Here is a 15893-nt window from a genome sequence, read left to right on the forward strand (position 1 = left end):
TTTTCACAAAGTCATTAAGTATTGAAGAACTCTCTACCCCACTCATTAATGAGAACGATTTGACTTTGGTGATAAACTGAATATTCCATCTGTTTAAAATAAAACTCCCACATACCTAGTGACTGACAGTGAACTTAAAGTAAAAAATGATTATTTTAACCTTTTTTTCTCCAAACAGGTAGATGCATATGTGTGTAACCTGTACAACTACATAAAGAATAATTCTATTGCTAGTTTTTTAAAAACAAAATCTGGAGAGCTGTTTTGACAAGAAGATAAATTCCAAACTAATATGATTCATTTTTTAACCTATAGTGATAACAGATTGTTATTTTTATAATCATTATACTATGCCATTATCTTGGACTCCAAATTAAATAGCTGAGGACTTAATTATAGGATGAGTTATTTGTTTTTCTATCCCTTCCTACATTATTTTGTGTCGAATTCTAACTCTACATATTCAATCTGTTTGCCAAAGGGGATTGAGGTAGGATGTGAGAGGGCAGATCAATAAATGTACCCTTTCTCCAGGACAAGAAAATGTGAAAACTTAATGAATGATCTAAGGATATTAGAACATAAATCATGCTAATTGAAGTTCATTTTTCTTAGAGTAAAGTCTCCTTTTCGTTCTTTTTTTTTTTTTGGCTAATTTTGTATTTTCATTTTGCCTCAAAGATGAATGTTTTTAAAGTAAAGACTTAAAAGTACCTAATTTCAGGTGGTAACAGAGATAAACCATTCATTCTCTATAAGACATTTCTGATATCCTCAAATAATTTTAATGATTCTATTTTGATGGGTCTACAAATCACTAGACTTGAGTTCTACTCCAGCCTCCAATGCCAATTTCTGTGTGATATAGGGATCATTGCTTCATCACTATTAGGCCTCTATTTCATGCCTTTTAAAATGAATTGGATGGTCTCCAAGGTCTCTTCAGTTCTAAAGTTATAAAATTCTTTGATAAGCTTGATGTGAGTGTTTTAACTGTGGAACAATGGACAGAAACACAATACTAGAGTAAGAGAATCTTGGTTCAAATCCTGATCCCAATATTACTTGATTGAACTTAAATAAATCACTGGGATTTATTCCTCAGAATTAAGTGATTTCATTGGACTAGATGCCTTTAAAATCCACTTTCAGCTCTATATCTATGAGCATATGAAATGTACTATTTCCTAGGATGGTGTGGATGCAGAATTATACAGGGTATTGGCATTTTTGTTTTTAAACACTTAATTTTTGCCTTTGCATCAGTTCTAAGACAGAAGAGCAATAAGAGATAGACAACTGGAGTTAAGTAGCTTGCCCACGGTCTCACACAGCTAGCAAATATCTGAGACCAGATTTGAACCCAGTTTCCTCCTGACTCCAAGCCTGGTGCTCTATCCTATCTGCCCCATTCCAAATGTTTTAAACCACATTGAGACTTTTGGAACACCTTATATTTAATTCATATTGATAGATTAAAAGCTGAAGTCATATTAAGAATAGGGAATAGGGATAAGGAATAAAACTATGATTTTGTTGCTATAGGGAACTCTCAGATGAGAAAACCCCCTCAATTAGTTTGGGTTGGCAACTTCTCTCCAAATTTTAGAGAGTTGACTATAGCATTGTGAACTTAGGGAATTTGTCCAGGGGCATGCACCTATTTTGCAACAGAAGCAAGACTTGAACTCATATATCCCAGACCCCAAAGACAGCATTCCATCTGCCAGAGCTTACTGGCTCTCTTTTCTAAGAATAGCTTCAGAAAATTCAAAGTCCTCTTTAATACTTCTTCACTCCATTTCCTTTTTTGCCAGTGAAAGCCAGAGAATCTTAAGAAGTTTGTAGCAAGTGCTATAATGAAAATTCATGAACACCATCTCCTTATTCCATCCCCAAATATGACTCTGCTTCTACATTTTTTAGAGGCATGCTTTGGGAGAGGAGGCAGAAACTTGTACCTTCAACCCATGCAGGTTCAATAGTGTAGGATGTTTAAAGGGCTTAAGTCAGCTCCTGACAAACGACAGGGTCCTGCAGTTCAGGGACCTAAAATGCAATCTATCATCTTCCTGTCTTGAGTTGAGAGACAAAAAGAGATGCATGTTCACGATTCCTTTTTCTTCCTGCTGAAATGAGAATTAAACCTGCTGTTTAAAAGGGGTTGGGGAACAGGTCCCTTTGATCCTTCCTCAAACATCTTTTTTATGTTTTCTCTTCCAAGAACATCATCCAAATCCCAAAATTCAATTCTCCTTTTAGTTGTCTGTGAACTGCCAATTTGTTTGTTTTCAGTCCCATCCTCCTCTGCTGTTGTGGAGATGTGGGAATAAGATGATTATTTATAGACATTTTAATGCCTGTTTTGCTGGACTGGAACTATGCATTTCTAGAACTCAGGCTGAACTGGCAACATTCCGATTTTGTAATTGAGGAGGATCATGCCTAGGAGAAAGGAAAGAGGAAGAGTTATTTACATAGTTCTCATTAGCCCTTCAGGAAAGATGTACACAGGGCTGAGCTCTGAATGGGGAAGGGTTATTTTGTTTAGCAGAGGAGACATACACCCAAAGATAGTGATGCAAAGTAGTTCTCTTCTGGAAAAAAGCAACTCCAGTTAGCAGGAACCATAGGGATAGTAGACCAGACATTAAAGCTCATTTAGTTCAACCCATTCACTTTAGAGATAAGGCAAAGGAGTCCCAGAGAGATTATGTGATTGGTTTGAAGATACACAGCTAGCTTGGGGAAGAAGCAGCACAGGAACTAACACAATAATATTTAATTTAGGAAGACATTCATTCTACTCTTTCTCTTTCTCTATCCCTATCCCTGCCCTGGAAATGCTCATTCCTTTGGCTCTGAGGGAAAGCTTTGTGACCAGCCTTCTTATTATCACTGGGACACTTACAGCCTCAAAGTCTGGGCAATTATAGTTTGGGATATTTTCAGCACATCTTGGAAAAGTATCCAGGCCACGAAGCCCAGAAAGAAATGTGTAAGGAAGACAATCTGTTAATTTTTCTGCCAATGATTCCTTTCCTGAATGTTGATTTAAGATTATATTCTTCAGTTATTCAGTCAAGTCCAACCCTTCATTACCCCATAATACCATCCGTGGGGTTTTCTTGACAAAGATCCTGAAGTGGTTTGTGAGTTTCTTCTCCAGTGGATTGGCAGAGGTTAAATGGCTGCCTCAGGGTCCTGCAGCTTATAAGTGTCTGAAACCAGAGTTAAATTCAAGTCTTCCGGACTCCAGGCCTGGAACCATCCATTGAGCCACATAGCTACCTCCTTAAGATCATAGAATTGGAGTCTAAAGTCTGGAAGGGTCCCTAACACTCATTAATTATAAGGTCTTCATTTTAAACATGAGAAAACACATGTTGTGAACTTCTTAATTCTCTCTTCTGGAGAAGCTAAAAGACTTCCCTAGAATCACAAAGCTAAGAAGACCTGAGGAAGGATTCAAATCCAGGTCTTCCTAACTCAAAGCTCAATGCTTTACCACCAAAGTAGTTAATGAACAAATTAGTTAAGTGAAAATAGTCAGTTCAGTCATGTAAGAGGACACAGGACAAATTACTTCTGAAAAGAGTGTGATAGAGAAAAGGGGTCTCTTGACTTGCTATCAAAGGAGATCTGGATTCAAATTCAGCTTCTGTTACTTACCAGCTATATGACCCTTGTAAAGGGGGCATAACCTTTGAATGTGGATTTTTTAAAAATTTATTAGTGAATGGAACTATATACCTGGGATGGTAGTCTGGACCTTCACTGGGAAGTCTGGGATTTGGAGTTGTTGCTCATTTCTCTATTCAGAAAACAACCCCAGATTTTTAATGAGGTGATACTTGGACAAGTTCAGGAAGTTGGGAGACTGACAGAGCTAAGCAGAAATAAAAGATAGAGGAGGAAGATGACTGTATTTCCCTTTCCCAGTGTGAGAAGAAATGGTTCATTTAGTTTTAGAAGCCAATAATGGATAGGCATGTGGTAGAAGAAAGCACATCTAACAGCTAGTCTATCCATGTGGTACTTCCCTCTCTCAACCTCAGTTCTCTTTTCTGTGAAATGAGGTTGGATTCCACAATCTCGAGATTCTCTCCTAGCAGTGACAATCGATGATCTATAATATTTCTGAAGACTTTTATGATTGGCTCTCTTTTCTCTACTGCAAACTGAAACACATAATGTGCTATTAAACAATATATTTTGGGAAAATGTAGTGGAACATTTTAAGAAACAATATACCTTGCCAAGAAAATTAATTAGCTGTCAGATGAATCCATGCAAGATGGAAAGGTGATGAAGGCAGACAGCTCATCTTTAGAAATGAAAATAAACTTTCCATGTTTACGAACATACTTTTCAACTTAATAATGTGCTACATTTAAACCTCACAGTAAGGTTTTCTTAATATTCTGGTTTTAAAGAGTGCAGTCTGCTAAGTCAATTTCATGAACTCAAAAATTATGTTTATATTCTTCCTTAGGTTTCTCTTTTAAAAAAAATTTAAATAATTTACTTTATATACAACTGAGAAAATTAGGGGGCTCTCCAATTAGAGAAGATTTTCTGGATATTCTCAAGGACTTATAGACATACAGAATTACAAAATTTCTGAAGTGAAAGTGACTTTAGAAGTCTTTCTACTTTAGAATATTTTTTACAACATATGTGACAATGAGTCCAGTTCATTTCACTTTAAGGTAGCTTTAATTCTTAGAAATGTCCCTTTCACATATGCTGACTCTAAATCTATCTCTGCAAATTCCATCCATTGTTCCTCATCCTGTTCTCTTGTGCCACATATAAGAAATCAAATAACTTTTCCATGTGATAGTTCTTTAAGTAACTGAACATAGTCTTCCTTTTGAGTCTTCCCTTCTCTAGACTAAACCTCTCTAGGTCTTTCAGTTTGCCCATATCTATCTGTCTGTCTGTCTATCTATCTATCATGCTATCTATCTATCTAAATGTAACATGCATATACATAAATGTTTATGCATCTACATACATTCCTGCATATGTGTTCCTATAAAAGTATGCATTTCCTAGTCATAGATATAAATATATTTGCCTAATATAAATATGTACATACATACACACATCTTTTTCCTAATCCAAAAGTACTGAGTTTAACATCCCAGTATAAATGACATTGGCAATTCCATTGTGACACAAATAAGGTAGCTGTGCATGCCTGTCCAGCACAATAATTATAGTAATCATCATAAGTACAACCATTTATTTATCAAATGTCCCTTGGGTGACATCTCTTGTCTCTGTTAGAACTTAGCCAGCTGCATTGTCTAATTAACAATTTGCAACTACATTTTGCATTTTAATCTACTTTCAATATTGTGCCTTATATGGTTAGAAAAACTTTCCTCTGTATAATGGAACTACAACATTATCTACAATGGGCTACCAGTGTTTTACTAGAGCCAGAATGTCATTTTCTCCTACACATATTATAGTCATTTCATTCAAGGATAGCTTGACTATCCCACATGACGTTTTCTTGGAAATGATGGTATTTTTGCATGAAATACTGACTTTCTCATTGAATATATTCCAGTGAATTTTCTTTCCTCTCAATGGAGGTTTTTTTTTTTCTTACTATAGCTTTTACTTCAGTGCAGCCCCACATTTGTAGGGACCCTACATGGACTAACTCACATTTCATTTCTTTCAATTCAATAAATAGTTATTAAGGCAGTGTTTTCCCAAAGGTATAAAACAAAGTTTACACTACTGTGTACTATCTACACTCTGAAAGTTACACATTTCCCAGCCTCCTCTCTCACTGCAATTTGATACTCAGTTTTCCTAATTTGGCTGCTAGAAGGTCACAATAGCCAGCTAATCTCTACCTCTGCTGAAAGTTCCATAAATTAAAGAACTAAGAGATTAGAGGTAGACAAAATAGTGTATTAGAGGACATAAAAAATAGAGTGAAGTAATCCTAAAACTTGGACGATGGTTTTCTTCCTGGGAATCCTTAATTCTATATGATACAAGTGCTTACAACAGAAAATGCTATGTCTTGAGCAAAAATAATGAGAACCATTGATTTGTGTTCTTGTGCTGGGGAAACAAAGGCAAAAATTAAACCGTTCTTTGTTGTAGGCACTCACATTGGGAAAGGGGAAGGGAAGTCAATGAAAGGAAGAAAGATACTGCAACATGTAGACAGAGAAATACAAAGTAATTTAAGGAATAAGTAAGCAAAGACAGCTGGGGAGATTAGGAAAGGCTTCTTAAAGAGATGATATCAGAATCTCACGTTAAACAGAAACTAAACAATTCTAAAACATGGAGGAGAGAATAGAGTGCTTTCTAGGGCTGAAAATGAATCTATACTTATACACACCCATACATATATACACGGACAGACAGACAGACAGATAGATAGATAGATAGATAGATAGATAGATAGATAGATAGATAGATAGAGATAGATTAGTAGATAGAGTGATTAGCTGAATTTGGGGAAGATTTAGGCCAGTTGAGTTCAAGCACAGAATCTTGGATGGTAGATGGCAGTAAGACTTTAATACCTACCTTATGAATTGTTACTGTATCCCAGAAATAGTGAGCCAATGGAGATTTTTGACTAAAGGGTTGACTTTTTTAGACAGGTCTTTTAAAATTACAAACTTGGCAGATGTATTTAGGAAGGACTGGAGAGGAAAGAGACTTAAAAGAAAGCATATTGATGTGTGTGTGTGTGTGTGTGTGTGTGTGTGTGTTTAATGGCAGTGTGTTTAATGAAATAAATTTATAATGAAATATAATGAATTCAAAGTAATAAATAAAATTATTTTTGTTCTTTTCTCATAGCCCTTCTGTCTTTTATTGGGAGGAGGAAATTATTGTGAAATATACAGGTGTCCTTCTACATCATGGGGATTAGGAGTATGGTATCTCCATGATCAGGAAAATATCTGTAAAATTTTTGTCCTCCATTCCAGAAAAGAAGTCTGATTTTTTTTCCTTTTATGGAGTATTTACAATACTTGATAAGCATTTATGAGTTACTAAACTTTTAAAGATATTTCCTATGCTTTGTGTGTATTTCATTGTTTTCAAAATTTTAACTTTTTACTCACTTTAACTTTTAAAAAAGAAATTGTATACATTTGTGGTATTAAGATGTAAAATATAATATTATTTGATGCTATACATTTATATTTTGCATTTCTGAGTTTTTAAATTTTTCTATGTCATCTGCTGACCTTCACATGTCATCTGCAGCTTCTGCAATACCCCCTCCCCAAATTCCCATTTAACTTTTTATGCTGACTGATAGTATATTGAATCTGCAATGGGGACAAGTCATAATGTGGAAGTGACTGGAAGAAAATTAATTCAGTCAGTTGACATATATGTGCAAGGAAATTGGGACTAATTGTATATTTTTCATGGCATCTTAATATTCTAAATACAGAGAAGTAGGAGAGAAGGGATCATCTAGTCACAATCCTTCATTTTATACATGAGTAATTTGAATCCCAGTGAGGCTGAGTTATTTGCCCAAGAACTCACATATCGTAAGTGGTATAGACGAGTTGTGTATCTAGTTCCTTCATTGGCCATCAATATACTTTTCATTATGCCCCATTGCAATAAAGGGTATAATATGAATCAACAACTAGGTCGATTTCCTTAAAATTCCACTAATGACGACACATACCACATCCTTCCTAGCGTAATCATGAGGACAAATAGCAATTCTCCATCATTTGAAGTCAGTGGGCAGGCAAGAGTCATGGAACTCAGTTCCTTTTTAATAGAGACTGTCTTCATGTGACTTTGAGAATTTCCAGGTGTAATATGGAAAATTTCCATATTACACAGGACAAGAGAATCACTCACTGAAGCAATATTGTATGCTGGCTAGTGTTTAGGCCATGGAGTCAGGAAGACCTCACTTTAAATCTCACCTCAGATCCTTATTAAAAGTGTGACACAGGGCACGTCACCCAACTGCTGTGTCTATCTCTGCATCACACGAGGACATTTGTTTCTAGGGCCCCTGAGATCTAAGCCTGTGATCCTTACAAAAACAAATTCAAAAAGGAATTCAGAAATCAAAGTTCAATCACATTTATGTTATATGATACAAAGATTTGTCCATGACTGTGGAAGCTTCCTAAAACAGACTCCATAAAAATGTTTGAGGTTGTTTTTTTTTTTTATTTTATACATTTTTATTAATACCATGGCATTAAGGAAAAAATTCATTTTAGAAAGTACATATGCAAAACATGTAATGCCAGATAGACAAAGCAGTTAGTATTTTATGAGCTGTGTGACAGGGAAGTCACAAACTCTGTCTCTGAGAATCAGTATTCATTTAAGTCAAGCTATGGGATTCAGTGGCATTTAAAAGCTCATATTACCGCCTGCCTCTGGAATGCCACCTGAGAATTTCAGCATCAAAAAACAGGTCAGAAAGAGGTCTTAGGGAAAAAAATGAAATAATTGGGATGTAGGGGCATTACATTAAAATATCAGGATGTTCCTGTCAACCAAGGTACTGACTCACCTAGAATACGACTAATTTCTCAGCCTTCAAAATGATAAATTAATTCACATTTTATTTCTCATGTCACATAGGTACTTATGATACTAGGCAACTGAAAATATAATGAGTATTTACCACTGGCCAAGTACAACGATATTCAAAAATCATCTGAGGAAAAACAAAATTTAACAACTCCCCTTCCACTTTATATTTGTGAGATCTGGAATATAGCTAACTTTGATGCTGATAATGCATTTTGATAGTTCAGGTTTGTTTGTTTTTTTTATATTAAGATTACTTTGCAGTCTGCAGGAATTTTTCAACCAACCGAAGAATATTATTAATCCTTTATATAACAGGATGTGTGTGTGTGTGTGTGTGTGTGTGTGTGTGAAAATATATATTAGAGATAGCTAGGCAATGGAAGAGGGCTTTATTTGTAATCAAGAAGTCCTGGCTTTGAATCCTACCTCTTCTACTTACTGGCTATGTCCCTCAGATACTATTTAAGCTCTTTCCATTTTATATTCACAATCAGTAGAATTGGAATAAAAAAATAGCACCTATAACCCAGAATTAATGTTATCAAACAAGATAAAATATGTAAAGGGCTTTGTAAAAGTTTAAGCATGATATAAATGTTGATGATGGTGATGATGATGATGACGGTGGTGGTGCTGTGGATACTCACACAGATACACATTCAATGTTTACTTTTTCAACTCTGTAATTTTGTTGTATTTTCCTCCACTTACACAGATAGTGATTCTTGAGGGAGTGATCTTTGAGATTTTCTTTGGCCTAAGGTTATTCCTCTAATTAGTTTTTTTTTTCATATATGTGTTATTCTTTAATCATTTTGATGTATAGTCAGCCCATTGAATTATTGGGTCAAAGATCAAAACTGTTACAAAATGAAAAAAATGATATATAAGTAATATGATTCCAATCAGACACATTTAAATAGCAGTGAAATTGGAGAAAAGATTGAGGGAAAGGCATTGGTACTGATTATTTAAAAAATCATAAAGTTAAGTGATGTAAATGATTATGGCATGAGGAACTCCAAAGAGACTTGAAGAAGCCTAAGTAGTGAACAATTGCCCTTCATAAGCATGCTGATGTATCAGCCAAGATCAACATTTGTTTAGAATATCAATCAATAAGCATTTTTTAGTACCAACTATGTGAAAAGGACTTTATTTGGAAGATATATACATTGAGGATAAATAGACAAAAAAAATGAAAAAAATTCTTGATCTCTAAAGGTTTATATTTTATCAGGGGAGATAATATGTTGTACATCTAAGCACACATTCAAGAAATATAAAGAAAGATAGGTGATGCGGTGGATAAAGGACTGGGCTTAGAGTAAAAAAGACTCATCTTTCCTAGTTCAAATCTGAACTCAGATTCTTAGTAGCTGTGTCACCCTAGACAAATCTCTTAACACTCTTTGCCTCAGTTTCCTCATCTGTAAAATACCTGGAGAAGGAAGTAGCAGACCAGACCTTTGCCAAGAAATCTATAAGTGGGGAAATGAAGAGCTGGACATACTGAAAAATAACTGTACACTAACAAGACAATTTGGGAGGGAGGGTGTAGAAGTTAGGAGACTTGGGAAAGCTTTCATTTGTTGTTTTTCTAAAGAGTTTTAGTTAAATTAGTTTTTGATCAGTTGACAGATTGCCGGTCACTGGGATTGTATTCAAAACTGGTGTAACCTTATAGAATCTGTCAGAGTTTGTACTCCAACATCATAGCTTCATAAAACCAAGTCACTGTCACATATTTCTAAGGAATCAAAGTAGGGTTTTGTCAGATATTGACACTCATATTCTTGATGCTATATGTGTGCGTATATAGTTTTATTTTCCACCCAGATTATATGTAAGTATAATTTTTAAAAATAATTTACTGATATTTTGTGATCTATCTTCTCTACCTCCCTCATTCACCTCCCTTTTTTCCAACATGGCAAGGAATATGATAGGTTGTATATGAGTTATTATTCTGCAATACATATTTCCATGTTCATCATGTTGTGAAAGAATACAAATATCACTTACAATAGAGAACAATTTATTGAGGAAATAAAGTGAAGAATGACATGCTTTAATCTACATTCAGACTTTGTCAGTTCCTTCTGTAGCAGTGGATAGCCTTTCTCATCATGATTCCTTTGGAATTATCCTGGATCCTTGCATTTCTAATAATAAATAAGTCATTCACAATTGGTCATCATACAATATTGCTGTTGTCATGTACAATGTTCCTCTGGTTCTGCTCTGGTATCACTTCATATATACTTTTCCAGATCTTTTTGTAACCATTTTCTTTAACATATCTTATGGCATGAGAGTATTCCATTACAATCATATAGTACTACTTGTTACATCATTCCCCAAATGATGGCCGTCTCTTCAGTTTCTAATTCTTTGCCACCACAAAAAGAAGTGCTATAAACATTTATTTTTGTACAAGTAGATCTTTTCCCACTAATTTTGAACCCTTTAAGATATGGATTTATTAATGGTATTGCTGGGTATGGCTTCAAATTGATTTCTAAAATGGTTGGATCAGTTCACATCTCCACCAACAGTGTATTAGTGACCCAACTTTTCCACTCCCCTCAAATATTTATCCTTTTCCCTTTTGGTCATATTAATCAGCCTGATAGGTATAAGGTGTAAGGTGGTATCTCACAGTTGTTTCAATTTGCATTTCCCAATTAATTGAGATTTGAGTCATTTTTTCATGTCTAAATGTAGTTTTAATTTCTTCATCTGTTGCCTGATCATATTTGATGACTACTTGTCAATTGGGAAATGTTTTGTAGTCTTATAAATTTGATCCAGTTCTCTATATATTTGAGAAATAAGGCTTTTGTCTCAGATTTTTCATAATTTTCTCCCTAGTTGGTTCATACAATATATTTTTAAATTATTTTTTATCATAAAATTACTATGCTTGACACTGAGATTTTCCTCACTCCATTTATTTACTCCATTAATTAATTTTAATCTAATTAATTTTTTTTCCACATTTACATGATCTTGTTGTCTCTCTCCCTTCTTCCGTATCACCTCCTGGAGTTGACAAGCAGTTTCATTGGGTTATACATATATTATCACTCAAAGCCTATTTCCATATTTCCATGTTTGTAATAGAGTAATATTTTAAAAACAAAACTCCAAATCATATGCCCATATAAATAAGTAGCAAATCATGTTTTCCTCTGGATTTCTGCTCCCACAATTCTTTCTCTAGATGTGGATAGCATTCTTTCTTATACATCTCAGAGTTGTCCTAGATCATTTCATTGCTTTTAGTTGCTAAGTCAGTTACATTTGATCATCCCGCAAAATTTCAATTACTGTATTGAATATTCTCCTAGTTCTGCTTGTTTCATTCTGCATCAGTTCATGTAGATCTTACCAGTCCTTATAGAAATCAAGCACTAGAGGATTTCCATGCGAACTGGAAGAACCTCAATGAACTGATGCAAAGTGAAATGAGCACAACCAGGAGAACATTCTACACAGTAGCTGAAACTTTGTGGGATGATCAAATATAATTGAATTTGCTCCTAAAAGTAATACAATGATCCAGGACAATCCCAAAGGACTTATGAGAAAGAATGCCATACTCATTGAGAGAAAGAAATCGTGGGAATAGAAACACAGAAGAAAAAACAAATGACATCACTTGTTTATGTGGGCATATGATTTAGAGTTTTGGTTTTAAAAGGTTGCTCTATTGCAAAAATGAATAACATGGAAATAGATATTATATAAAAAAAAGAAATTGAACAGTTCATCATTCCTTAGAGCATAATAGTATTCCATCACCACCATATACAATTTGTTCAACCATTCCTCAAATTGAGAGACATCTCCTCTCATTTTTCAATTTTTTCCACCACAAAAAGTACAGCTATAAATATTTTTGTACAAACAGAATCCATTTTTTGAAATATTTTTTGATACAAATCCAGTCGTGGTATTGCTAGATGGAAAGACATGCATTCTTTTATAGCCCTTTGGACATAATTCCAAATTACCTTCCAGAATGGTTCCATTAATTTATTTCAAGGATTTAGTTTTGCCTTTTGTTCTTCATAGCATAATCATTATCCAATATGCCATTCTCTAACAAATTAGACCCTCTCTTCCAAAAAAAGGGAAAAAAAGTTAAGGGAAACCAACTCAAAGAGTTACCATATGTAACAGCATGTCCAACATTTCTCAATGAGAGTTCCTCAGTTCTCTATAAGTAAAGAGAAAAAAGTTGTTTCTTCAACAAAAATTCCACTTTCAATAGGAATATTTCCTTAACCCCTCTTAATTCCTGAACCTTTCCTCTGTTATTTCCTAACTATCTTGTATATAATTCTTTTTACAAATATTTGCTTGCATGTATCTCCGCCATTAGATTTTAACATCTCTGAGGACAGGGTCTGTTTGGGATTTTTTTTTGTCTCTTTTCTTATTCCCCTTGCTTAAAAAATGCCAGGCACATGGTAGATACTTAATAAATGCTTATTGATTGATTGATTTTCTCTTGACGCCTGGGTCTCCTGGTTTCTAAATAATTGTGGAGGACCTACCTGTAAAGAGCCCAATGGAGAATATTTGGAATGTTTCTATTCAATCTGATTCAACAAATCTTTATTTCCCTCCTGCTATGTCCCACAACTCTGTGCAAGGACACTAAGATTGCAGTGTCAAATTAAATATGCTTTGTTCATAAGGAGATTACATTTTACTGGTATAAAGTTTCTGAAAAGAGGCTCCATGGGGAAATTCTCAATAAACTTGGACTGTTTTGTAGTATTCCAGTGTGATACCAGGGAATATTGTTGAAAGGTGAATCACTGAGTCTCTCATATATGAAGACTCACCTTCTGGTATTTTTTGAGCTTGTAGGCAGTTGAATGAATTTTTCATCTGTTTCCTTAATAATGGAGGTTAGCCCAGAGTAAAATAACATAGTTCATATAGAAAGAACACTTATTCAGAGCAGTATGGTACATTGATCTCCATTCCTAATAAAGAAATAATGTAAAGATAGTGGTCTGAGATGAAGTACAAAATATTGGAGAATTAAGAAGGTATAAGGACAATCCTTCCAGATGAAATAATTGTTGTAAGACTGTAATCATCTGTCATATTTTTTAGAAATGCAAGCACTTATTTCATAGAGCTTCTTAGGGACAAATCTGGAAGTGGCCAAGAATATGAAAGACTTTATGAGCGAATCATTAGTTGCTCCCTATTAAAAGGCTCCTTTGCTGCTTCATTCCTGTGTGGAGGTCATCCTTTGCTCCTATAAGCTGTGCCAAAGGAAAATATTTTTAGACAGGTTCCACCAAATTATTAAGGCTTCCAGGGAAAGGGAGTGAAATTATATGTTTTTTTTGTACTAGAATCTTCATAGATAGGGTTGAAAAGATTCCTTGCTGGGCTGGCTGTAGGTTAATGCATTTCTCAAGCAAAATAATTTCTAAACTTCCTACTAAGTCGTTGAATAATAGCAATTTTGTGTGGAGAGAGAACATTCTAATAGAAAGTATCCTAACTTAATGATTTATTGAAGAAGTTACGGAAAATAAAAGTTGATTGAGAAAGTAAATATTTTGATTTGTCAGAAAAGATGAATCTTTTGTTGTTGTTGGAAACCCAACACCGCCCATGGTTACTCAATGCTACAAGTTCTTCTTTTGTCCTTGAGAAGCATAAGACCAAATAAATCATAAGACCAAATAAATCCAAATGTGTTCTTAGGAAATAATCTCTTGAGGAAAATGGTAAGCCCTTCCATATGATAATTTTATTTCCGTCATTTCTCATTACTGCATATAGTAAGTACAAGTTATTTGCATAGATGTATACACAAAATTCAAGTTACCTGGAATTTCTGACATTTGAAGCATCATGTTTATTGGCACAATTAGAATGATGGAAGGCACTTACGTTAGAGCTCCAAGGCTAGAGATAGGATGAACTGAGTTCTAATCTGCCTCAAATACTTACTAGCTGTGTGTCCCTGGGCAAGTCACTTAATCCTTCTTGCCTCAGTTTCCTCAACTGTAAAATGAGCTGGAAAAGATAATGGTATTTTTTTGCCAAGAGAACCTTAAATGGATTCGCAATGACTCATACATGACTCAAATGACTGAACAATAACAAAAGAATTATCGAAATATTATGTTTACCATAGTTGCACTGTCAACCAGCCTAGGATTCAGTTTGTAATAAATTACATTCAATATGAAAATGACACAAAGAATAATTGAATCTTTATATACATATGATGATTCAAAAGGAAGTTCGGAGTCCTTCAGGGCCTTAGGGCCTTTACCATTTCATATTATAGAGTGGTACAACTACATGAGGAAAGGGAGATTTGAAGGAATCTGTAAGATATTATCTTTAAAAACCTTTGACAAATAAGTCATTTGTAGAAAGAGGACTAGAGATCAGGAGATCTGGATTCAAATTCTATCTACTTCTTACATGAATTTGTATACATTAAGCAATAACAACTCAATATTATAAATTTAAAAGCTGAAAAGATCTTAGAGGCATTTAATCTAATTCCCTCATTTTGTAGATAAGGAAGTAAAATATAGAGAGTTAAAGAAATACTTCTAATAGTTAGGTATAGATCTGGGACTTGAACTCAGGACTTCTGGTACCAAATCTGAACATTTCACTATTCTGCATCTCAGACTATCAGTTGCCTCATCTATAAAATAAGGACAACTAGATGGTGCAATGGATAGAGTCTCCGACCTAAAGTCAGAAAGACTCATCTTCCTGAGTTCAAATTTGGCCTCAGTTACTTACCACCTCTGTGAGCCCAAACAATTAACCCTTTTTGCCTCAGTTTCTGCCTTTAAAAATAGCTGGAGAAGGAAATGGCAAACTGCTCTAGTAGAATTGACAGAAAAACTCCAAATGGGATCACTAAGAGTCAGAAATGACTCAAACACCTGAACAGCAACAAAAATGAGGGTCATTAGACTGTACAATAACCTGTGGTTCTAAAAACAATAATTCTATATGTAGGATGGGGCTTGGCACATGATTATAGCAAAAGAAGTAAACATTTATTGATTGACCAAAGAATGGACTTTAAAAAACATTATTTGGCATTACAACTTTTATTTATATTTCAGTAAAATAACTTTTCCTATATGCTAATGTTTCTTTTTACTTTGTGTAAAAATACTTTGTGTAAGATGACTTTTAAATATTTTTAATAATTTATGAACAAATGAAGGAATTAAAAAGTATTTATCAAACACTTGCTTTAGCTTAGTACTGTACTGTGAACTGGAGATGTAAAGAGA

The 15893-nt window shown here is 34.4% G+C and overlaps 1 protein-coding gene across 2 annotated transcripts in view; it reads left to right on the plus strand.

The window, feature by feature from the left end:
- Positions 1-15893, plus strand: part of GRM7 (glutamate metabotropic receptor 7) — a 903481-nt gene that overhangs the window by 822528 nt on the left and 65060 nt on the right. The gene's annotated exons all lie outside the window — the stretch shown is intronic.

This window comes from Gracilinanus agilis, chromosome 1 (genome assembly GCF_016433145.1).
Source record: "Gracilinanus agilis isolate LMUSP501 chromosome 1, AgileGrace, whole genome shotgun sequence".
Taxonomy (NCBI): domain Eukaryota; kingdom Metazoa; phylum Chordata; class Mammalia; order Didelphimorphia; family Didelphidae; genus Gracilinanus; species Gracilinanus agilis.